The sequence below is a fragment of the Rattus norvegicus genome, chromosome 7, assembly GCF_036323735.1.
Source record: "Rattus norvegicus strain BN/NHsdMcwi chromosome 7, GRCr8, whole genome shotgun sequence".
Classification (NCBI taxonomy): Eukaryota; Metazoa; Chordata; class Mammalia; order Rodentia; family Muridae; genus Rattus; species Rattus norvegicus.
The window spans coordinates 126,543,637-126,569,214 of NC_086025.1; the positions used below are offsets into that span (position 1 = coordinate 126,543,637).

Here is a 25,578-nt window from a genome sequence, read left to right on the forward strand (position 1 = left end):
TTTTGTCGATTAATTTGAGGTTCTGTGTGTGTGTGTGTGTGTGTGTGTGTGTCTCACTATGTAGCTCAGGTACCTGGAACTTCCTGTAGACTTCCTGTAGAGCTGTTGAGCACAGGATGACCTCAAACTTGCAGCAATCCTTTCTGAGTTCCCCTAGTACTCAGATCACAGAGGTGATATGTCATACCAGGCTTCAATGTTCTAGCTTTAATATTTAAAGGAATTTAATTTTTGTGTTGGCTTATGGGATCCCACATAAACTAAACTAATAGGCTAGTCCTGATTTTTAAGCCATAATGCCTAAAGCAATACCCTCCTTGGTCCCTTAAATCCTGGTGAGGGCATGGCACTCTGAGGAAGAGCAAGATCCAGTCATGGTAGACTGGAGCCTCCTGAGCTCTGGCTGCATCCTCCTAGGCTACACACGTCCGGGTACTCCCAAGATCGCTCTCGTTTCTGTTGTTTTAGGCAAGAGCACAGCTTTGAGCAGAGGGACTGCTGGCAAGCCTGTGCACACAGTGAAGCTCTAAGTCTGCTGTCTGCTTTGAGGTCCTGCGTTCATTCTCCCTCATGAGACAGCACATTCTTACTTTACAGTCTCTTCCTCAGATTTTTTTTTCTCACACTTCTGGGGCACGAAAGAAGTCTTTCCATTTGCAGTCCCCAGCATCCCTCAGTCGCCTGTCCCAAATTCTATCTCGTCTTTGCCTCTACAATGGCTGGTTTGCACCCCTTCAAGGCTGTTTCATGACCCTGTGCCCAACCCTGACATGTCTTAGAAGACTTGGAGATGTTAGCTACCGTGTAGCCTGGTTAAGTCCTATGTCAAGTCTGAATTCAGAACAGTCCAGGAGGGGTTGGGGATTTAGCTCAGTGGTAGAGCGCTAAGGCCCTGGGTTCAGTCCCCAGCTCCGAAAAAAAGAAAAGAAAACAAAAAACAAAACAAACAAACAAACAAAAAAAACCAGTCCAGGAGGCTGCCATGTTATGTCCACACTGCTCCACACAACCCACAGGCTTCAGGATTGCTGTCTTAGTCAGACCAGGCCCTCCAAATTTTTGTTTGTTTATTTTTTTCCTGTCAGAAACTCTGGCCTAGAGAGATAGCTCAGTGGTTAAGAGCACTGACTGCTCTTCCGGAGGTGCTGAGTTCAACTCCCAGCTACCACGTGATGGCTCACAGCCATCTGTAATGGGATCTGATGCCCTCTTCTGGTATCTGAAGACAGCTACAGTATACTCATATACATGAAATTAAAAAAAAAAAAAAAAAAAAAAGCTGTGTTTTCTAGCTCCATCAATATTCCCGAAGGGTCCCAGTCCCCCTTACCATTCTATCCCAAGTGGTTCAGTGTCCAGCTAATATTCTTAATGGAGACTCCTACGCTGAATTGCAGAATTAACACAGATCACAGCAAATGACATTCCACCCTGATTAGTCATCTTATAATTTGGGCTATAGCCATCTATCTCCTCTCTAACCTGAATGCTTTCCGAGTGCTCACCATATGGTGTGCGGTGCGGTGCGGTGCGGTGCACGGTGAAAATTGAATGGTGGAGACTGGCTAACATGACTAGTTTATGTGAGGCGTAGAAGCCAGGAAGCCTTTCAGAAGGCTGCAAGAGTACAACATCCTGAGACAGAGGGTTAAATGATCTTCCAGAAAAAACTGTCCAAGTCAGCATCCTTTGACTCAGCCTCAGACGCGGGACTTTCAGATGGATGCAGGCCATTAACAGCCAGTTAGTTATACACTACACTGAAAGTAAAACTGAAGTTTTTTCAGATACAAAAGTAAAATGTGAAGCCACAGGAGATTAGTAACCCTCTCACAGGACGTCCCACAGAGAAACTGAAGTGAGCCTGCGCATGCGCAGAGTCCTGCGCAGGCTCAGTAGGCTGAGGGTGGAAGGTGTCTGCAGAGAGGGGAGTTTGAAAGCAAACGGTGGCTGTGCCTTCCTCACGATGCTTGGTGTGCTGACATTGTTTGTTGGGTGTACACGTGGGGTCTGGGTTGACCTGGAACTTCAGACATCAGTCACACCCTTCAGAGAGGAAGAGTTTTTCCTTGTGGTGTCCCTTGAGGACATGGCACAGTGATTTCCTTCCGGGAAACAGTTTGTGACTTAGAGGCGGTGGTAGAATCCATATATAGTCGGGCATCAAACGTGTATTAGAACTGGAGTAATCTGGGACATATTATGTGGTGTCACTATCTTGGATATATATTAGGCAAGAACGCAAGGATGTCTGATGGACTCTTCGTTACTGATACTAGGGCTTCGCCTGACGGAGAAGCTGTATTGTAGGCACTCAGTCAGTTCCGTATGTATATTTTTAAGTTCCTCTAACAATATAAGTTTTTAGTTAGCAGAGAAGCCTGGGTTCAAGTCTGAGTCTCACATCACAGCTTATCCTTTTGAGCTACTGTATCATTTGTTTCTAAAGCAGAGTTGTGTTGTTTTGTTTTGTTTTGTTTTCTATTTTTCAGAGCTGGGGACTGAACCCAGGGCCTTGCGCTTGCTAGGCAAGCGCTCTACCACTGAGCTAAATCCCCAACCCCGTGTTGTTTTGTTTTAAAAGACAATCTATTGCATAGCTCTGGATGGCCCAGAATTCATTATGGGGACCGGACTGGCCTCAAACTCACAGAGCTCTGCCTCCAGAGTCCCGGGAAAAGTCACCATGCCCGGCATAGCAGAGGGGGTGAATAGCTAAATAAAGCGTTTTGCTTTCCCTGACTTTTCCCTTAGAGGCAGCACTAGAACATAGAAAACTATGCTAGAAATCTGAACGCCAGGTTGTTCTAGCCAATAATGAAGTAATGGCTGAATGGCTGTCAGCCTCTTTTAGGGCAGCTCTCAGGTAATATATTACTTTGCTGACCTGCAGAACCAAACATTTGCGTAGCTCAAAGGCAAATACGCTAGGAACGTCTCCCTGAGTCTGGAGATTCCTCGAATTGTTGAAGTTGACTGTGCCATTCCAATCTCGCAGACACACCTCCGATTGTCCCAACACAACACAACCAGCTTATTGAGATCTCTGCACGACGGATGTTTGGTGGCCTGGCTGTCACAGCCACGTCAGTGTGTCCTGCGCTCTCACTAGGATATCACTCTTGCACCTCATCAGTGGCTTGCCCATCACCCCCTCAACTAGAAGACCTTATGTGGAGCAAAGGACAGACCTCAAGATCTGCTCCAATGAGGCTCTGTGTAACCCATTCTGCTACCTCACATGACACCCCCAAAGCCAAAGACCCTGGAATAATGCAACCATTATAAACTTGTCAGATAAATTGATTACAGCTCAAGTCATAGGACCATCATGCTTTAAAAAAAAAAAAAAGTCAACTAACGTTCTTCAGTTGTGACAATAAAGAAGGGGAGGGAAGAAAGCAGCCATAGAATCCTTAAGTGTCTGGCAGCGCCTGCAGGCAGTTCTGCTGACAAGCTTGCCCAACAAAGATTTTCTGCAGACCAGCTTAAATAATGGGAGCCTGCGAGGGCTCGGAACGAGGCTAGTGGAGAATCCACTTCCTTCCATATAAACAAACTCTAGTGGCAGCTGAAGACTGATTCCCTAGTCGCTGGCAGAACAGACGGAGGAAGCCACATTTCTTTGACCAGTGGCTTTTGCTAATCTTTCTACAGTATGATCTAATGGGATCCCAGGAACCTCTGCAACACTTTGGATGAGGGTGCAGGAGGTTCTGTGGGGCTCAGATCCGAGTGTCACGTGTGCTAGGCAAGAGTCCTACCCACTGGGATACTTCACCATCCTCCTGCTTTTGGGGAGAGTGTGTCTAAGGAGGACGGAGCAATTTCCTGAAGAGTGATGGGAAGCAGCATATAGGAGGCTTTTGTGTCCTGTGTCAGACTGTATTTGAGGGGGTGAACATACTTTTGTTTTTGAAAGATCTGACAATTTGGTTAAAGAACCTCTTGGGAAGGAGCCACCACTCCAAAGATTAAGACCCAGGGCTGGAGAGTAGCTGGACCACTAAGGTCTTGCAAGCTTGAGGACCTGTGTGAGGTCCCCAGAGTCCACGTTTGAAAAGCAACATGAGGGCACCCGTGGCTAAGATAATGAAATAAAATGCTTCCTGAGGCTCGCTGGCTAGGCAGTGTGACAGTGACTTGGCAAGCAGCCAGAGACCTTATTTCAGCACAGCAACTGAATCATACCTGTTTGACCTCTGACCGCTACACATGTGGACATATGTGCATATATACCCACTTCTATGTGCATCTGTATGCACATGAATATGCATATACACACATATCATGTGCAAAGTAAAAAAATATATATACTATATATACATACATCTATACATACATATATAGACATATATGTATATATATAAATTTTTCTTTCTTTAAAGAGGCCAAACAGTGGTATAAGCAGCACCAAGCATCTTCATGCTGTGCCAGGAGTTTTCAAAATGACACACTCCTGACCCCTGAGGATGCCTTGAGCATCCCCACTAGCTTCTTCCTTTCTTCCTCTCTTCCGAGGAGTTAAGGAACCAGCAGCTGTTGATGTAGAATATGGCCTGGGAACGATGGATATCCAAGGTTTGTTTTTCTTTTTAAGATCTATTTTTGGGGGGGGGGATGGTTCTCAAAGGGAAATATGGGAACTACTTAACTGGGGTCCTCCTTAGTTACGATTTTTAAAAACCATTTATTTTTCTGTTCTCTAATCTCAACTACCAAGGACCCACTCTTTTCACTGGAATGTGCTTTTTTTGGGGGAGGGGCTCGGGGCGTTCAGATGTCTCTCTCCTGTGTCTGTTCCTTGCTGGGAGGCTTTCTCTAGAGAGCTTCCCGACTTAGCTTCCATGGCTTCCTAACGCAAACCAGGTGGAGAAGAGCCACAGACACACAAACCACATGCTGCTTCTCTTTGCTTCTCTGAAGCAAAATTCAGTTTATAAGAAGACTACGCAGACTTCGCAGTTACACTGAAATTAAAGACGGTTTAAAAGGTTCTTATCCCCCGGTATTGGCCATCTTGTAATATTTTAAAGCATAAATCGAAACATATGATCACGGCGAGCTCCGATTCTGCTTAGAAGCCAACAGAAGATGTTAAACCCATGGATAATGGTAAACCGAGTTAATTTTGACTTTTTCACCTAGGCCAAAGATAAGGGCCACACATGAAAATTCATTTTAAGCATCCCTTCCTGAAATCGGCACATTCTAAATCTGGGATTAACAACCTCTACCTGGACTGCCCCACAGACCGCAGACCTGCATAAATTATTCAGGACTTTTTTGGCTCAATTCAGCTGTCAGAGGCCTCACACCTGTTACTTATCCAGTGAGGCGAGGTTCAGTGTCTACCATCTGGAATGAGCGTGTTCAGACTTCCCTCACACTGGTTTACACAAGAGAACAGGTTCTTTGGAGTTTTGAGTAGTGACAACATTAAGATATGCATTTAAAAAAAAAAATCCCCGGAATTCCCCACAAAACCGAATGCCACAATGCAGCTCAAAGACAGGTCACCGCACCTCAGAAGAGAAGGTCTACCTAGACTAGACGTGTCCGTCAGTGAGGGACGCTGAGCTGGAGTGTAATCTCAACGCTCAGGAGGCTGAGGCAGGAGGATTATTGTGCGTTCCAGCCCAATCTTGGCTACATGGCAAGTTCCAGACTAGTCTGGGCTACAGAGTGAGATTCTGTGTCAAAAAAAGAAAGAAAAAAATTAAATCCAAAACAAAACAAAACAAAACAAACAAACAAACAAACAAAACCAACAAAAAACCCCAAAACATTTCTTCTTATACAAAAAAAGTCAAGTGTGGATTTTAGAAGTTCTAAACGTTAGATGGCGGTGGAATATCAGTTTTCTTAAACAGAGAGGAAACAAGGTATGAAGAAATGCTAGGGTTTGAGGGAAAATGTCCTAAACTAGGAGGACACTTAGAGAGCTAAGGGGTCTGGGAGCCCAGAGCACAGTCCTTAGAGGCAGGCAAGCTCCTGAACTTGTCCCCTTGGGCCAGAGAGGAAATGGCATGGGTTGGGAACAAGGAGACCATTTAACTATCATTCACGTGACTCTAAGGAAAATGTCCCAGCTGGGAACCAAGTAGTCCCTGCCTCTAACAACCATATCTGGCTAGCAGAGGATCTGAGCTAAGCAGTACACGGGGGCTGCCTCCCAGTTAGGGAAGGGGTGTCAGAGCTGGTAAGGATGTCTGCAGTGTGTGTTAAATGCCCCGAGGAAGAGGTGGAAGATTTGCAGGCATGGTACAGGTCTCTCCCATGTAGCAAGAATGTAAATGAATAGCAGAAGTGACAGCCACTCGTTAAAGGAAGTCCCCCAGCAATCTAGACGGTGTGCATCGTTGAACGCTCTTTGCTTTCTTTTCTGGTCAACACTTCACCTTTCTCTTTGTGCAAGCAGGACTCCAAGATGGCGGCTCAGCTTCTGTGGCCACTTCATAGCTCCTTGGTCATGATCCAATGGGCCATCGACCACTACTCTTCCATGTTTCCTGCTGGATTTGGAGATGTGTTTGTGTATTTGTGTGTGCGTGTGGTGTGTCTGTGTGAACCCACATGTGTAATGTGGGCCGGAGGCCAGTGATTTGGGGAAAGATGAAATTATTTTGCCATGACGACTATTCCAAAAGAACGACTATAAAATGGATTACATGTTTTTATTTGTGTCTACCTAATACTTGCAGTCCCAGCTACTCAGGGAGCGGAAGCAGGCCGATTGCCTGATCCCGAGGAGCTCAGAGCCAACGTGGGCAAAAATAACACAACCATCTCTCTGAGGAATTTTCTGCTGATTATATGGGCATTGCAGCTGGGAAGTAAGTTGCCTAGATTACCAGGTATCAGACAGCAGTATGGGCTCCCTGAGCTAGCTGTGGGAATATCACGTGGGAAGCCTCTCATACGACAGAGGAGTCTCCAGCCTATCCCATGTGTTCAGTAAATCAGAATCGTGAGGTACATGATCATATGGCAAATATCCTCCCTAGGTAACTGCAGCTTGTGACTGGCTTAGGAACTACGGATCTATCTACAGATATCGACCTTAATTTACCAGCTCTAAGTAAGTGTGGCACGTTCGTGCAATAAAAGCCGAGAGCCCCTTCAAAATCACAATCACTAGCCAGTTACTGCAAAATTCTTCCAGGACCCCACCATGCCTTCCTGTTTCCCCACAGAGCCCGCACATGGGTGAGTGAATCTCATCCCTCCCCTGAAACAATGGGCAAGCATAACTGATTTGAGGACTCTCACTCATCTTTGTCAAAATGTCTTTCTCCAGTGGAAGTCAGTCTGTCCTTAAAGTGGGTTAGGAGGACTAGTATTTTGAAGTGGCTCGCGGTACTGGTTTTAATGCATAGAACCTTTAAAAACCATACATAGCCTCCCAAAAATGTTTGCTAAATGGGATTTAAAAAAAAAACCATGAGCTAAGAAATTTAGAAATCAGAGCCATTCCGTCATCTACTATCCAAGCCTACCATTTTGGACACAGGCAATGGTTAACTTTACTTAGGCAGTTTCTGCGTTTTCAACATATTTCTTATGCATAAGGCTCCATTTTTGACAGCATTCTCAATTTTATTTTTACTCCTTTTTTTTTTCTAGAAACGCAGCCATCATGCAAAGCTAAGCTCTGTTGAAGTTTCCACTTAGCGCCATTTTTTTTTTTGTCTATATCAAAACTTTTATTTTTGATTGCTATAAAACCTTTGGTTTTAAAAAGTTCAGTTGGATTAAAAAATGTTTAAAGTATCTTGGTTTATGTTTCCACAGGCAAAGGAAGAGTTATTAGCGCCTCCCTCCCTCCCTTCTACACAGTCTGGACTCCAGCTTCTGCGGGGACACAATCTTGCCACTTTAACCTCCCGAGTGGCTGTGACTATAGGCAGATCCCATAACTCTGCATGAACTCCATTTTGAGGTTAGTGCGGTCCTGCAGAGGAAGGCTGATGATCAAGAAGGCTGCCTCTCTGACTTCAGCGTCTTCATTAATGTTAACATGTGACACACAACAGGCAGATCACCTGCCATTTGGGGGTCAGGGAATATTTGGGGAAAACACTAAGCAGATCAAGTTATATACACAAAGCCAAAAGCAAAGAAAACACAGGACCCTTATAGACAAAAGCTGGAAGGAGACTTGGAACGTTCTATACATGGAGGTATGCCCATTCACTGGGATTGGGGCAGTTTCCCATCTCTTGCTCCCATAAGCTGCTGTGCCTTTCAATTTGACCACTGACAAATGGGTCCATCTGGCAATGATTCCACTTCTTCCTCTAACTGTTACGATCTCCTTTGCTTTTCTTCTGATACTAGTCAGCGGCTCTTTTCTTGCTCAGCCTTCTGGTTTGTTTTACTGCATGTAATAAATTTTTTTGAGCTGTTATTATCCTATTACCGTAAGGAAGAAGCTCCTGGAAGAACTAACCTCAAATCCTCATCGCGCCATCTTTGAAGACAGCACTGCGTGGAGTCAACTGCACAGCCTAAATGATGTTGATGGACATCCTCAAAGCCACAGCATCTGCGTTGGGTTAATGCACAGAAACAGAAGATGGCTACTGTCAGTCATGTGCCAGACTACACATAAGCTTATAGCTGGCTTCAGTCACTAGACTGACAGTATGAGCGTTTGCTCATTAGCCACAGAGCAAGATAAATACCTATCTGAGGATACACTACAGGCTAAGAGTACCCATTCCTACGGTTTTTATCAGTATATAAGCTATGACCAATGGAAGGAGAAGCCCTTGCCAAGGTTGGACCCCCAGTGTAAGCGAATGTTGAGGGGGGTGGTAAGGGCAGATGGATGGGGAGGGGAACACCCTTATAGAAGAAGGGGAGCGGGAGGGGATAGGAGGCTTATAGACTGGAAATTGAGAAAGGGAAGAACATTTGAAATGTAAATAAAGAAATATCCAATTTAAAAAAAGGGCCTGTGAAGGCATAGACTCATATATATATATATATATATATATATATATATATATATATATATATATATATATATAAGCTATGATGATTTCGGCCTCATTTGAATCAATCTATCAGGTTGGCTATTCATGAATCTTTGCAAGTTAGCTCTGGAAATCAGATGACAGTGAAAAGTCATTTTAATATGATTGAAACAGTTATTACATTTATTTTTTTCTCCTTTTAAAAGATATATTCATGTATCTTATGTTTGTGAGTGCTCTGTCTACACACACACACACACACACATACACACACACACACAACCAGAAGAGGGCATCCACCATGTGGTTGCTGGGATTTGAACTCAGGACCTCTGGAAGAACAGTCAGTGCTCTTAACCACTGAGCCATCTCTCCAACCCCCAGTTATTACATTCTTCTTTCCTTTTTTGGCTGTCATGGAACTCACTATGTAAACCAGGCTCAAATTCACAGAGATCCACCTGCCTCTGCCTAGGTGAATGCTGGGATTGCTTAAAGGTATGAGCGACCAGTTATTAAGAATAAGAAATAAGAATTCGTGAAAATTACCTTTTATAATGGTTACAGTGGAAATTGAAGAGTACAGAGACTCTGGCTCTGAGGAGGAAAGAGGGAACAGGAAGGGGAGAGGGGTAGAGTGTTGGCCCGACACTATGTATCTTTGTAAAGGATCCTCCGATACTGTATCTCGTAACACAGTAACAACTCAGTCCAGCATACCTCCCTGTGAGAATACCCCGAACTTCTTGGACATTTTAGCCTAAAGTTCAAGTGAGTCTGAATATCACGAATTCGGTGATTCCCACAAACAAACTCTTGTTTGTGGGGAAAAGAAAAGGCAAAGCTGTAAATCTCTCCTGCAGCACTAACCTTTATTGGTCTGGGCCCGAGTTTTATACATTGGGATACAGCATGTTCTGGTCCACAGGACTAGGGATAAAGGATTACTTCATACAGAGCATTCCTCTAGAGCAGCTGTTCTCAACCTGTGGGGGTCACTTGTTAGATATCCTGAGTATGATGAAGGCCAGAAGATCCTGGACAGATGTCACACAGACCCTAAGAGAACACAAATGCCAGCCCAGGTTACTGTATCCTGCAAAACTCTCAATTAACATAGATGGAGAAACCAAGATATTCCATGACAAAAACAAATTTACACAATATCTTTCTACAAATCCAGCACTACAAAGGATAATAAAGGGTAAAGCCCAACATAAGGAGGCAAGCTATACCCTAGAAGAAGCAAGAAACTAATCGTCTTGGCAACAAAACAAAGAGAATGAAAGCACACAAACATAACCTCACATCCAAATATGAATATAACGGGAAGCAATAATCACTATTCCTTAATATCTCTCAACATCAATGGCCTCAACTCCCCAATAAAAAGACATAGATTAACAAACTGGATACGCAATGAGGACCCTGCATTCTGCTGCCTACAGGAAACACACCTCAGAGACAAAGACAGACACTACCTCAGAGTGAAAGGCTGGAAAACAACTTTCCAAGCAAATGGTCAGAAGAAGCAAGCTGGAGTAGCCATTCTAATATCAAATAAAATCAATTTTCAATTAAAAGTCATCAAAAAAGATAAGGAAGGACACTTCATATTCATCAAAGGAAAAATCCACCAAGATGAACTCTCAATCCTCATCTTCGATTGGTTTATATACAAGTGTGCAATTTCTAGGCTTGAAAGTAAAATGATGCTATCTGGTGCTGGATAGAGGAGCCTTATTTTTTATTATGGCAGCTTGCTATTTTTGTAACATGGTGATTTGGTTGAACACAATAAAGTACAGTAGTAACTGATAAAAAAAAAAGATATCCTGAGTATGAGAGATTTACATTACGATTCATAACAGTAGCAAATTTACAATTATGAAATAGCAACCAAATAATTTTATGGTTGGGGGTCATCACAACACGAGAAACTCTATTAAAGGGTCTCGGCGTCAGCAAGGTTGAGATCTGCTGATTTAGAGCTCAGTGATCTGGAGAGAAACTTGCTTTAGGAGAAGCATTCAGGAAACATCCCAGAGTTGCCTGGTTTCAAACACAGAGGGGAAGAGAGGTATCAGAGTGATGCAGGAGAAGGGGACCCTGTCAGACAGTGGCAGCTTCCAATTCTTGGGGAGCTGAAGTCCGTGGTCCTATTTCTCTGGTAGAGGGGGAGGTCTGGCTTTGGCTTAAGGTTCTGCCTCTGCCACTGAGTGGCCAGAAGATCTCTGTCCTTTGGACTCGTGTTTCTAATCCACAGAATGATACGTGTTTGCTTAGTTCTCCAGGCTGGGGAGTCCTGGAATTTTCTGAATTCTTTACGAAAGCTGGGACTGCATGCAGGGCAGTGGACACCAGGAGGATGCAGGAGATGGTTTAAGCCAATGTGCCATTGCTAGGATCAGAGGACAGGTGTGTGTGTGTGTGTGTGTGTGTGTGTGTGTGTGTGGTGGGGGATGGAGCAGTGGAGGGCAGGTGTGTGGGGGGAAGGAGAGACAGGGGTGTACATTTGGGAACTGGCTGAAGCTAACTGTCACATAGAGGCAACTCCATTCACTCCCTTGGAGCGGAGACTCCTGGAGGAGGCTGTCCCTAGTTCCGGTGCAGTCACTGAGGGGCCTGAAGGCCTGCGAGGCGAGAGTTTCCAACTTCAAATGAAGGTTGCATGGCATTTACCCTAAATTCTCCGTCTCAGCTATAGCTTCCCGTTCTGGAGTGGAAAATTCTATTTTGGGAGACTGTCTAGAGATGCATTTAGGCTCACACGAGGGAAAGCTGGAAAGCACCCTTGGACACAAATATCCAAAGAGCTGCTGGAAAGGGGAAAATGAAACCCTTAATTTAAAACACACTTCAGAATGCAGTTCCAGAAAACTCCAGCATGGAGCAGGAGGGACCAGCAGCCCGTCCTGACCCCTCTGCCTTCTGCTCATCCTTCACGGTCAAGTGTTTGGGTCTGTGCCTGTACTGGGCTGGGTAGGAGACTGACTCCAAGGACACGTTACCAGAACGCTGTGCTCTGTGCCTGAAGTCAACACTAGCTGGGCAGCTCGAGCCCGGCAGGCATCAGACAAAGGTTTGTTGAGTGGCTGAGTAATGAATGAACCGTCCAGATACAGGACACTTCCAACTGAAACACCACCTTAAAAAAGATTGCCATTTCTTTCTTTTTTTTTTTTTTTGGTTCTTTTTTTTCGGAGCTGGGGACCAAACCCAGGGCCTTGCGCTTCCTAGGCAAGCGCTCTGCCACTGAGCTAAATCCCCAACCCCGAAGATTGCCATTTCTTGTTTCTGCACTTCCCTTTCTCCCGATGGCTCTTACTAACGAGGCATCCATTCGGTTTGCTGTGGGAGGTGATCAAGATAATTTTAAAGCAGAAATCTTAACTTTTCCTTGGGTAAAAGAGAGGGTACAATTGGGTTTCATTTATATTTTTTTCTTCCTGGCATTTTTTTTTTTTATTAAATAACTATAGGTTGACTCCTCTAATGTGGGACTATTTTCTCAAAGACCTTTTTTAGAGTTGGGCAATCTTAAAATAAGTCTGTGCAGACCGGCCTGGAATGTCATTATCTGCATGCCTTGGTCTGTAAAGAGCCCAATAAAATGTGGCTGGGTACAATGCAGGGGCTGGCTTATCTGAGGACTCTTCCCAGGTCAAAGGGTCATTTTCACACCAGGGCCCCAGGTCTTATCAGCTGCCTCCTCGGGTCTCACTGTTGTAAAACAAAGGACTTCTCTACTTGGCACCAGCCCTGGATCACCACACTTCAAAAGCAGTGGCCCAGCCTAGAGGACAGGGCTGTTCACCCCTTGCTGTGGTGCCCCCATAGCTTCTAAGAGCTCATCCTGCCTGGGACAAAGAGCAGTCAAGGGCACTGGATTCTGTTCTTCCTAAACATGGGGTGATATCTGTCTAACCACCACTTACTCCCAAGAGTGTCCTCTCCAATTGTTGGTTCTTGATCCTTGCTCTTGCTGCCAGGAGGAATGCGAGCTGGCTTTGGAGACGGAATCTTTAGCACGTAGTAGGCCTGGGTGGGCAGCAAGTTACGTCTATAAAACCCTACTCTTTAGGTATCCAGGTGACTTTTGCAGATGTGGATGGAAATAGGGTTAAAGAAGTACCCTGGCCTGCGAGATGCAACAGGAAATTCTAGAGGGTGAATCTTGGAGACAGCAGCACCTACAGGGTGCCCTGGGAGGTTCTGGTTTTCGTTAGTGCTGTGCTCAGCCAGCCTTATTTCAATTCCTTGGAAATCAACCTCCAGCCAGGGAGGGCAGTGGTGGCAAACACCTTTAATCCCAGCACTCAGGAGGCAGAGGCAGAATCTCTGTGAGTTTGAGGCCAGCCTGGTCTACACAGTGAGTTCCAGGACAGCCAGGAGTACATAGCGAAACCCTGTTTCAAAAAAGTAAAGCCCCAAACCAACCAACCAAATAAATACCCAAACCTTATTTGGTCAAATCATACCTAGTCCATGGGAGAAGAGATGTGGAGGTTCAATACCCACTGACAGGTTTACCCTTAGGGCTCCCCAGCACTTGGAGAACTCTATGTGTCTACAGCAACCACAGGATGCCCAGACAATGGTTCTGCAAGCAGGGGGCGGGGGGAAAGGGGGAGCCGGGGGAGAGCTCCATTTGTTTAGGACCAAAGTTTACTTACAAGGTGTTTGTTTTTCCTTCAGAGGCAGAACCTGTACATTCTTGGATGCCAAGGATTTCTAAAAGCAAGCAAACACCCTCCTTTGTTAAAGACAGGATCAGGTGCGGGGCTCTGACCTGTCCTGATCCCTGTTCCCACCTCCACTCCATCCATCCTAGTGCTGGCTAACCAATCACACCCGAATTCCTCCCTTCCTTCCTAAGGTCTGTGCTCCCAGGCCTGAAGGGACGGCTCTAGTGCTAAACCAAATAAAAGATTCAGGAAAAACCAAACCAAACCAAACCAAAAACAAACAAGCAAAACCTACCAGAGTGGACTGGAGAGATGGCTCAGGGGTTAAGAGCACTGACTGCTCTTCCAGAGGTCCTGAGTTCAAATCCCAGCAACCACATGGTGGCTCACAACCATCTGTCATGGGATTGGGTGCCCTCTTCTGGGGTGTTGGAAGACAGCTACTTTCTTTCTATCTATCTATCTATCTATCTATCTATCTATCTATCTATCTATCTATCTATCTATCTATCTATCTATCTGTTATTATATATATATAGTCATATATATATATATTGTTACATATATATTGTTATATATATTATTTTATATATATAAAACCTCCCAGAGAGACTGACAGATTTTTTTTTGTCAAGAAGTAATTTTAGGGGTTTGGGGGGGCACATCTGAGTATAGAATCTGTGGCGAATGTGAGCAAAGTCAGTTTTTTTAATGCCCTGCACTAAAACAAATGACGAGGTTGTCATCTGTGTACTCTGCCTGGCTCTCATCAAGGACAGCATCATCTGTTTTCCGTGACCTCTGTTCTGCACCTTTCTGGGGTTACTGGCCTACACAGTCCCTAACTATATATGACACAGGAGGCGTGTTGCAAAGCGTTCTTGTTTAGGGTCTGCTCCTATGCTGGATAAGCTCACAAGGTAAGACTTCCATTTGAGGCTCTCGCTGATGCAATGGAGAATTCCAGCACACAGCGGTCACTCAGTAGTCTTTAGCTTTATGGCTACAAAGGATCGTTGGGCTGGTGAGTGTGTAGACGGGTTAGCGATGCTCTTGTCTGTAGGTAATTTACTCCCTGGTTCTTTTATATATGTTCAATGCTTTCTTCATTTCTGGGTTGTTCTCTCTCTTCAAAGCTTCAGTGCGTCTCCCTCAAATGTTATTATAAAGTGAGACATGGGTACAACCTCACTGTGCACTGGGAGCTACTCAATGAAGCGTGCACTCTAGCCCCAAGACTGAAACACTGAAGCCTCATCCAGTGTTTTCCACATTCCCTGAGGAAGCACCATCACAATAGAGTGGTTCACCAGCACACCGTTCCACCCCCCCCCCCCCAAAATCAGGACACATTTATGATCTCATAAAAAACAATGAGTTCAGGTTCTTGCAACTGAAACTTCATTTTCTATTCTGGGGCTTAAAACATCTTCTATTTATATCTTCCTGCGTGTATGCCTGTGTGCTAAGAAACTCTTAAATTCTCCGCCACTTAGTATCCCCATTCATATCCATTGTTTCTCCCAGCCTCTTCTCCTTAGTGTACATGTGCACCAGTGTGTGGTCTATGTGTATGTTGGGAAGCTGTGTGTGTATGGGGGGCAGGGATGGCCAGTCTTCCTTCTTTCCCGCTCTAGTTTTGAGACAAGGTCTGGGAGGGAATCTGGCTCACCTAGGCTGTCTGGCCAATGATTCCGGGTGTCTACCTGTGTCCCGACGCCCACTGAATTCAGCGCTGGAGTTAGAGGTGCACAGCAGTGTGCCCACCTTTTAGGCGGGTCCTGTTGTGCCTGGTACTTTATGCTGAGCCCTGTCCCCAGCCCTTGCTGTCACCTATACCGCACTTCTTTGGTGATGGGAAAAACATTACCATTTTTGTAAATGTGTGGACTCCCCTGTCAAAGAATAAGTGGTTGTCCAAATATAGCTTAATTACTGTTACAAAAGAAAGATTCCACCGTGGCACTCGAACCAACACAAACTCCTGGGGAAGCTCTAAGACCAATGAGCTAAGACTCATGTGAACCATTAATGGGTTATGCGCTGACATATGCCATGACACATGTATGGGGGTCTAAGGACAATCTTCCTCCCACCACATGGGTCCCAGCTCAGGATCGAACTCAGGTCTTCAGGTTTGGCAGTGGGCACCTTGAGCCATCAAACTGATCGATCCCCTTTGTCTTGAGCCTCGAATTGTACTTCGGTGAGGCATTTGCTGCTATGCCCAAACTGATTGGTCCTTAGAATTCCGAAGGTGTCCCAGTGTCTCCTGGAGTCCTGTGGTGTTATTCTGATCTTTAGTTCTCCGCGGGAAACATCTTCTTCCAATCTTGGGAAGTCTGGAGGGTACTCCATGTTCCTGGTATTTTAGTCCTTCCTGATATGTGCTGAGTTGAGACCCTTTCTATGCACTGTACATAATACCTTGCGGGCTTTTTAACCTGTGAGCTCATATCCTCCCATTCAGATGTCTCTGGAATTATTTTGTTGATAATCTTCGTTCTTCTGCTTTCTTTCACTTACACAGGATCTTGGGACCAGACCTCAGTTTCCTCATTACACTCTTAGTACTTACATCGTTGGTGCTTTTATTTTGCTAAGAGATTTTCTGTGCCACACCTTCCTCCCCGTGAAGCCTTCCATTTCTTCTCTCATGCATTTCTTCTCAATTTGAAGACGTGATTTATTAAACGAAATCACGAAATTCCTAAATTAAACTTTCAGGTCGTTTCCCCCAAGATTTATTTATTTTACGTACGTGAGTACACTGTCACTGTCTTCATGCACACCAGAAGAGGGCATAGGATCCCATTACAGATGGTTGCGAGCCACCATGTGGCTGCTGGGAATTGAACTCAGGACCTCTGGAAGAGCAGTCAGTGCTCTTAACCACTGAGCCATGTCCCCAGCCCCAACCTTTGGAGTTTTAATGACAGAGTAATTCGTATTTTTTTATGTCTGAAAGTCCTTCTGCTTTTAGGACAGCTCCTCTTTTGTAGCCCCGTTCTTGTTTGTCATTACTCCTTTCTCATATACACGACAGCATGTTAGACATTATTATTCTCTCAGCCTCTTTTCTGGTGCTCTTGGCCATGTCCTCAAAGGCTGGTTAGAAGCTGTCTGCTTAGAAGGATGGGGCAGGGAAGGAGCCTTTCAACTCGGTGGTTCCTCTGGACCCAAAGGACCGAGGGTTGGATTTGATCCTACCCCAGAGAGCCTTTGTTCTAGCCTTGCAGAAAGGATAACGTTCCCGTGTGAGAGACACTTAGCTGTGTCTCCTTCCACCATCCAAATGAGGGCCGTCCTCTTCCTGTGGTCATCTAAGTTGAGTGCTAGCTTTCCAAATTCCAAAATTCATTTTTATTTTCTTTTATCCTACTCTATACACGTTATTTCTTTTTAATTGTTCATTTAGTGAAATATATGAAAAGGAACAGACTTGGGCTGGAGAGATGGCTCAGCGGTTAAGAGCACTGACTACCTTTCCAGAGGTCCTGAGTTCAATTCCCAGCAACCACATGGTGGCTCACGACCATCTGTCATGGGATCCAGTGCCCTCTTCTGGTGTGTCTGAAGAGTGACAGTGTATGCATATACATTAAATAAATAAAAAAATAAGTAAATAAGTCTTTAAAAAAAGAAAAAGAATAGAGTTAAATGTGTAAATATTCCATTGGCCTTATCTAAGATTCGTTTTTTTGTTTGTTTGTTTTAAGATTTATTTTATTTGATGCATGTGAGTGTACCATCTATATGTATACCTGTACTCCAAGTGTGTGTTTGGTGACCTTGGAGGTCAGATGACCTTGGTGTCATATCTCTGGGAATTGGTCAAAGATGGTTGTAAACCACCATAGAGACGCTGGGAACCAAACCTGGGTCCTCTGTAAGAGCAAGTGCTGTTAACTGCTGAGCCTTCTCTCCAGCCTCTGTGTGCCATGATTAGTTACAGGGTAGCTTTTAAGGCCACCCCCAAACTTCCGTCCCACTGCCTTCTCCTGGCTCCAGGACACTGATTATGAGTGTAAGGGTAAGGAGGAATCTCAGCTGGTGGAAGGTATACTCCGTTCCAGACAGGGAGAAGACAGGGAGTCTGGAAGGTGATTTCCTCATCAGAGATGGGAAATCCTCCTGTATATCAGACAGGCATACATTTCAAAAGCTTGAAAGAGGAATTATACTCAGAATGCCTTTGTAGACTTGAGTTTCTGTCTCTAGACGTAACATACTTTACTGGCAAGGAGGAGAAAGGTGTTTGCTGCCAAGCCTGATGCCTTGAGTTGGAGCCTGCTTGATAGAGAAGCTACGGTAGTCCCCACTTGTCCTCTGACCTCTGCACACATGCAAGGACATGTGAGGACACACATGCAATAATAAGATAAAACAGATAAATGTAATTAAAACCTGGTCTCAAAACTGCTTTGCTCCATTAGCAAGGAGGCCACAGTTGATCACTATTAAAGGCATCAGAAGGTCAGACACCAGGATGACACTGTCAATAGTTGCCTGCTGACAAGGGAGATTGGGTTCACAGCCTAGAGAACGTCTCCATTTTTTTGTCCAAAGTGCCCTTCTTTAATAAGCACCAACAATAAACATAGAATTTGCTGAAATCCATATGTTTTGGATTTATTTTTTTTAACACAGCAAAGTTATTTAAGTTCTGACACTAACAACAGCTGCAGACTTAATTTGAAACTGTCAAAAATAGCTCAGTGGTCCTTGTCCTTAACTTCCTATATTTGTCCCCTGCATCTGTTGGCCAATTTTACAACTTAAAAAAAATCACATATATGCACACATACACAACTCACACACACGCAACTCACCCACACTCCCTCACACAACACATATAAACACACCTTCACACATTCTTTCACACACATACATACACACAACTCACAAACTCTCACACACACACAACTCATACACACAACCCTCACACACGTCATTCACACATACACACACACAACTCACACATACACTCTCACACACATACACATACACACACACCTCACAAATGCTCCAACACAAACACACACAAAACTCACACACACAACCCTCACATACCTCACACATACTCTTTCACACACATATACACACACTCACAACTTACAAACTCTCACACACAAACACACACACAACCCTTACACACACACCCCACACATATACACAGTCATATACACATACACACATGCACACATACAACTCATACACATTCTCACACACACATATACACGCACACTCATGCACACACTCACATACACTAATGCCACCTAAACAGAAACTACAAGATGAAATTCAGCATCAATTTATTTAAGATAAAACTTGTTCAATTCACGCTGTGACCTCGAGACGCTTCTGGCGGTCCTAGAGGACTGAAATAGGAGTACCGTGCCTCAGAGACCTCACGACGCTTGCAACCGTGCCCTCATTTTCTGATAGACTTCTTTTCCCATTGCTGGGGACTGAGGTAGACTTTGTGCATCCTGGGAGGTGCTTTGCCCCCTAGCCCCCACTGTATGTTTACGTGTGTGGGTCTGTGAGCACACACAATGTGCATGGACAGAGGACAGCACATCACAGCTGAGGAGACATTTGGTTATGAGTCACCCCAGATGGCTGCTGGGAACCAATCCTGGGTCCTCCGGAAGATCTCCTAGTGTTCCTAGCTGCTGAGCCATCTCTCCGGGCCCTGAATGCCTTTGCTTAGCCTGTAGATGAACATTTCCTTCAAGAGATCTCTAAACCAGTGTGAGGGCAAGGAAACACCCTACAGGGAGAAGGTAAGGTGCAGCTGTGTACCTTGAAAACCAAGCACACATCTAGCCCTTAGACAGGAGTGTTTTAACCCGATGTTTACTTGCCTTAGTAACTCAACTAAGGTTAAAGATCTGTGAGCCAAGCACACACAGTCACGGACTTTAAAAGAAATTCACCCTCAGCCAGAATTTCTCAGGCTCCCTTCCCCTTGTCAATGAGTCCCAGTAGCCATGGGCATATATTTGAACATGGCAACTGCCGCACTACCACAGAGACTGCAATTGTGCATGGTACCCAGGTGCCCCATGATACTCTGGAAAAGGCTGATTTTGTGTTTCTTTCCCAGCCGAAGTGAATGAAGCTCCCTCTATATCTTGGAGGATAAATAAAACCGCCCTTTCCAGGGGCCACCAGACTGAGGGTGGTTCTAGAGTCAATGGCACCAGAGAGTCATAAAGGACCTCCACAGAAGACGGCTGTGCCCCTCAGGAATCTGAAGTAAATTCTGGCTTTAATCTTCAGGATAATCTAGAAATGCCAAGAAGGCAAAGCCCACTCTCTAGCAGTTGTGTATGAGGGGAATGTGAACAGACAGCCGGCTGTGGAGTCAGGCAGCTCGGGGCTAGAACTGCCGCTCCCTTTCTACCGCCTGTGACTGGGGCAAGCACCTTCATCTTCTTCTGGCTTCCTCTCCTGCCACCATTCTGGGGAATATGAAACCATAGCCTGTATCACACAGTTGGGTTTTACACAGTGGGAAGCTATTGTGAGGTCTGTTGCCAAGTTATTATTTTAATTTGACCGAGGTTCCACTTCATGTATTATCTACAGTAACCTCAAAACAGCCTATTGATTTAAAAGGGTTTATTGGGCTGGAGAGATGGCTCAGTGGCTAAGAGCACTCTCTGCTCTTCCAGAGGTCCTGAGTTCAAATCCCAGCAACCACATGGTGGCTCACAACCATCTGTCATGGGATCTGATGCCCTCTTCTGGTGTGTCTGAAGACAGCTGCAGTGTACTCACATACATAAAATAAATACATCTTAAAAAAAAATAAAAGTGTTTATGGTTTTTTGTCTTTAGATGGGGTGGGGTGGGGTGGAGTGTAGGGGGCTGGTCTTGAAGCCTTCAATCCCAGGTTCCACCTCCCAGGTGCTAGGATTATACTACTGAGCCTGGCAACTCAAAGGGTTCTTAGCTTTTAAAAAGTTCTTCAGTTTATGTGGAAAGTCGAATAACCGAACGTGGTTGACAATACAGCGGAGAGCCAGTGACTAAGATACATATGAGGTGGCAATGTGGTAAAGCGTGCTTCTTTATGCGCCAGCAGAGGGACAAAGGACTTAGATATAATTGTAGTTTATCTAGATACACTATACTGCATCAATATAAATTTGGTTATCTATTTGAAAATCCAAAGAACAAAGGGGAAAAAAACCTTTATAGTATTGTTTTGCTGGATGATTCGAACAATAATATTTAGAAAGGAAATAACTTTGACATAAAAATTTAACTCGTTCTTTTAGCTTTTACTTTATTATTCATGTGTATCGGTGTTTATCTGCATGTATGTCTGTGCACACTTGCGTGCCTAGTGTCTGAAGGGGCCAGAAAAGGGCATCAGATCTGTAGACTGGAGTTACAGACAGTTGAGAACTACTGTTGGTGCTGGGAACTGAGCCAGGTTCTTTTGCAAGAGCAGCCAGTGCTCTTAACTATTGGGCCTCCTCTCTTGTAGCTCGGTTTTAAAGTCGTCATGAACAAGATATCTTTTAGAAGCCATAACAGTAAAAATCAACCAAGCACTTAAATCCCAGAGTCAGCGCCTTTGTTGTTGTTGTTACACAGGTTTGTTTGTTTGTCTGAGACGGTTTTTCTGGAGCCCTGGCTGTCCTGAATCTCACTCTGCACTCTGTAGATTAGGGTGGCCTCAGACTCAGAGATCTGCCTGCCTCTGCCTCCCGCAGCATTGAATGCTCACACGTGGTGTCCGTCTACATAAACTAGCAGTGAAGAGTGGGGCCGTGACTCTCAAAACAACTTTACCTGCTTTATTCTGTTAATATTTCAACCAAAGTCAAGGTCTCCCAGCCTTCTATTTTCACCTGCTCAGCACAGAGGTAAACAGATGCCCGCATCCCTGGGTGACAGACACACGCATCTCTGGCAGCACCTGTCAAAGCACAGCACCTTTCTTGACTTCCCCTCCAATAACTGAAGGTATATATACATTTCTGCCTTGGGCTTTGTGTTTGATATAAATTCTGCTTCGAAAGATTCAAACCACAGCCAGCAGGATTACTGCCTAACGTGCCAAGAGAGAAGGCAGATGCATCTGAAAATGTAGCTTGTTTTTAATAAATACGAGTTCTGAAAATGGGGAGGGGAGGTTGGCGTCCAAAAACTACATTTGGATCTTGGTCAGGTTAATGCTTTTGGGATCCTAGGTGCCTTTCATTACAGGTGTGTACCTGTGCCCAATACACACACATAAGGTCACAGGCGTGTACCTCTACTCCATACACATACAATTACAGGCATGTACCTGTGCTCAATACGCACACATAAGGTCACAGGCGTGTACCTCTACTCCATACACATACAGTTACAGGCATGTACCTGTGCTCAATACACACACATATGGTCACAGGCATGTACCTGTGCTTAATCCACATACAGTTACAGGTGTGTACCTGTGCTTAATCCACATATGGTCACAGGCGTGTACCTGTGCTTACACACAGACCTCCCTGGCTGGCTTCAGACTTGAATGCCAAGATTCACAGATGCACATCACCATGGGCAGTTGTGGAATCTTTTTTTTTTTTCAATTAAGAAATTGGTAAAGTTATTTTAAAAGTAGGTACTATCTAAACTCCATCTTAAGGGGACCCTGGACTTTTTGGTGGCCATTTCTAGAGGAGAACAAACTTTGCTCCATTCTGTTTTATCTTCGGTCACTTTCAATGCTAAAGCCTACCCATTCCCAAAGCAGTTTTAACTGAAAAGTGACTCTGAGAGACTTAAAAAAAATATGTCCCTTAAAAAAGTATTCAAAGGCCAACCAAGGTGTTTTCCGGATTCCCTTCAGCGCAGTTTCTACAGGGCTACACTTCCAGTCTGAACAAGGCACAGGGAACTGGTGTGCTCTTGACAGCTTCACGAAGTGCATGACTTCCTCGGTCTTGTTTCTGAAATGATTGCCTGGTGTTAACTTCTTCGATCGAGCCTTCCTACAACCCAGAAAGAAGATTGGTGGGGGCAGTGAATTTCCAGCTACCTGCTTGCTTGGTGTGGTTCCTGTGGTCTAAAGGATGCCTGGGAACAAAGAGGAACCATGGGAAGATTTAGGGAGACTCTCTGTAGAACAGATGGAAATCGCCTAGAAACACAGTCATAACATGATTTAGATGCTGGAAATTTTTATCCATCTGCAAGCTCACCCGTGAGACTCGCCCATCCCATACTTATGTGAAGTGAAACTGCCAACCACAGGTTCACGGTAATGATCTTTGATGTTAAATACAGGATCCTGAAACACAGTTTTTATTAAACAGGCATTTAGAAAAAAATAGTAGTTATCTTCAAAGCATGGTGCACAGCGTACAGTCCCAGGAAGCCAGTGAGTGCTCAGAACAACTGTGCGGAATTAGTTCATGATCTTAAACGTTCTTTCTTCTGAAATGTATCTTAACTCTTTGATGGAGTTGACCATGGCCTTGTCGAGCTAATCAGAGGTACCTCCTATCTTTAAGCTAATTTTATTTCCACTCAGATGTCCTGTGCAGCACAGGTGATTTGAAACAGCACAAGTGTAGGTAACACAGTTACTAACAGGAGAAGTGGGGTCAGCTGGGATGGGAGGGATCAGGGAGAGAGAAGAGAAGGGTATGTCCTACAGGTGAACTCTTTCCCTCTGTCCTCCCTCCTCCCTCAGGGGAAGTCAAGCCAAGGCCCACCTCTTAAGCTGCAGGAAGCTTTGCCACAGTCATTCCGAGACAAGGGTGGGACTCCTGCGACTCTCCTGGCTGTCTACGAGGTCTTTGAAGACCAGGGAGGGCCTGCCAGGCTCTCTGTGCTCAGCAAATTCTCTGGGCTTGACTTGGTTTAGCTGGGAGTAAAGCGTTCTGACTTCTTCATTTACAAAATGGAGGCAAACTGATAGGAATCAAAGGGAAGATATTCTTAGAAGACATGATCAACAAGTACTGGGTGGAAAGGTTTAAATAGGGATGGGAAACAGGTAGATGGGGGTAGGAGACACAGGTCAACCAAAACCATGTATGGAAATACCACAGGGAAACTGACTTTGAAAGCTACTTTTTTAAAAGTATCGACAGAACTGAGCGTGGCGGCACACACCAGCGTGGGAGGCTTGGGTAGGAGGATCAGGAACACAACAATGGCCTTTATTACATGCATAGAGAGTTTGAGGCTGACTTGGGATATGTGAGACCCAGGATAAAAACTAAAACTAAAACCACAAAACCGTATTGCTAGTTCGGAGAATAAGCAGGTTCGTGAGATCTCTTTATGGTTAGTGTGTGTCTAAAAGTATGCAGTACATCGAACATAGGGGATACTGGCAAGACACTACATATCTACAGACACATATAGAGAGGCATTTCACTAAACATTCAGTTATGAGTGTTTTGCTTGCATGTATGTATGTATGTATGTATGTATGTATGTATGTATTATGTGTGTGTATCATGCGTGTTCCTGATGCCCACAGAGGTGGAAGATCACGCTGGAACCCCTGGAACTGCAGTCATGAATGGTTGCGAGCCACCGTGGAGGCGCTGGGAACCAAACCTAGGTCCTCTGCAAGAAAAAGTGTTCTTGAATCAAATTCCATTACAGATGGTCGTGAGCCACCATGTGGTTGATGGAAATTGAACTCAGGACCTCTGGAGAAACGGGCCAGTGCTCTTAACCACCGAGCCATCTCTCCAGCCCCTGTACAATTCTTTAGACTACTTTAACCCAAATTCCAAATTCTTATCGTAATAAGGCGATTAGAGAAATAAAACGAGACGTAAAGATTCACACAGGACAGTTAAGTTTGTGTGGTTTGAAGAGAGCTTTTCGGTTTGAGAAACAACACCACCACCACCACCACCAATGGCCTTTTCGTGTACAGAGCTCAGCTCAGGAACTGGGGTCCTGGTTCAATGGTAGAGTGTGCTCCACACACATTGTAGCCAAGTTCTACTCTGAGCGCCAGCAGAAAACACAAGCGAAGAATGGACAGAAAGACAAACCCAGGAAACAGAATCTGCCTTTATATCTGTCGGAATGTCATCTCATAAGACATTATTGTTTTAAAAACCCCTTACCCTATCAAGTTTTCTGCGTTAACAGAAGAGTTAAGCATGTTCCAGAAAGGTTTGCGGGGAGCTAGAGTGCAGAAAAGGGGACTGGCAATGATCATATACATTGTATACACGTGTGAAAATTTCAATTTATTTTATAGAAAACAAAATAAATAAATAGTTAAAAGATCAAATATTTCCATTAAATATCTGAGTCATTGGAGGAAAAAAAAATTAGTTCAGGTGGAACTAATCGTGATCACTAGAGAAGAGTTCTCCTGTAGGGAAGAACCCGCCGTGACTGTGCCCCTCAGAGCTCTGGCATGAGGGGGCCTCCTTCCTTCCACCCTTCTCCCCTTTTTTTAATAAACACATTGGGCTCCGGCTTTACCCTTTCTGACCTTGTGCATGGAAACATTTACAGAATCATGCTAGAATAAAGGACAGGCTTCCCATCTCTCTTTTTAATTAGGAAAAAATGCCTAGTCCTTGAAACTAGATGCCTCACTTTGAATTTTATTTGTAATCAAAATTCTGCTTTGGAAGCTTTTTCTGTAGTCTTCATTCCTCAAATAGACATGGTCCTCTGGGGCTTTATGTCACTGATGTGTGACAGACCTGGTGACAGCAAATGTTTAATACGGAGTTAGACTATTTATTGCATACACGGGTTTTCAAAAGCACCTAAATGAAGTCTTTAGAAAAGGGTTTTACGTTTCTAACTAGCTAAGAGGCCGCCGCCTGCCTGCTTACTGCTGAGAAATAGGCTGCACCAGGCCGAGTGAGAGTCAGGGTGAAGGATCTGCACTTGCTTCTCACTTATGTGAC

General features: G+C 44.6%; 1 protein-coding gene across 4 annotated transcripts in view; it reads right to left on the reverse strand.

Annotated features, from left to right (window-relative positions):
* Nucleotides 1–25,578, reverse strand: part of Prickle1 (prickle planar cell polarity protein 1) — a 95,995-nt gene that overhangs the window by 25,050 nt on the left and 45,367 nt on the right. Inside the window, exon 1 of one of the 4 annotated variants that reach the window (XM_006242215.5) lies at nt 8,453–8,799. The exons of the other annotated variants lie outside the window; for them this stretch is intronic. The gene's annotated coding sequence lies outside the window, so the exon portion shown is untranslated. Of the gene's footprint in view, nt 1–8,452; nt 8,800–25,578 lie in introns of those variants that run through there. 4 annotated transcript variants of the gene reach the window in all.